The sequence below is a fragment of the Frankliniella occidentalis genome, unplaced genomic scaffold (genome assembly GCF_000697945.3).
Source record: "Frankliniella occidentalis isolate FOCC.00 unplaced genomic scaffold, Focc_3.1 Scaffold266, whole genome shotgun sequence".
NCBI lineage: Eukaryota > Metazoa > Arthropoda > Insecta > Thysanoptera > Thripidae > Frankliniella > Frankliniella occidentalis.
Window position 1 is genome coordinate 134,728 of NW_026267392.1, and position 688 is coordinate 135,415.

The following is a 688-nucleotide window of genomic DNA, read 5'->3' on the forward strand; positions in this document are numbered from 1 at the left end:
CCTATCCTTTTGCATGGGGTAGGTTGCATCAGGAAACGTTACCGGGCTTGGTCACATGATGAAACGTTACCATGGTAACGTATTTTTTTCCAGTGAATTCGGATTCATGGAAGGGAAATCCACAACCGACGCCATAATGGCGCTAACGGAATCAATCAAAAGCTCAAGATCAAAATATACCGCAGCCATCATGGTGGACTTCACGGGAGCGTTCGACCGGCTGTGGTGGCCAATGCTCTTCAAACTCCTGAAGAAGGCAGAAGTGCCCCAAGACATATACAACGTCCTCCAGTCATACTGTACAAATAGGACAGCAATGGCAACAGCTCCAGAAGGCAGAGTAAAACTAGACGTTAAAAGAGGGGCTCCACAAGGATCAATCCTGGGACCTCTCCTATGGCACATATACATAGACACACTAATCGCCAGACTCAGGGAGTGCGAAGAGGCAAGGCACATCACGGCATACGCCGACGACGTAGCAATCCTGGCAACAGCTGAGAAAGGAGCTGAATTGGAAAGCAAGCTTAACAAGAGCATGGACCTTCTCTCAGAATGGGGCAAGGAATACAAAATGGAAATCTCAAACACCAAAACGCAAGTAATTATATTTGGAACAAAATTCAAGAGACAACCAATAGTGAAGTTTGAAGGAAAACCAATACCAGTCGTGAGGAATTTCAAATAT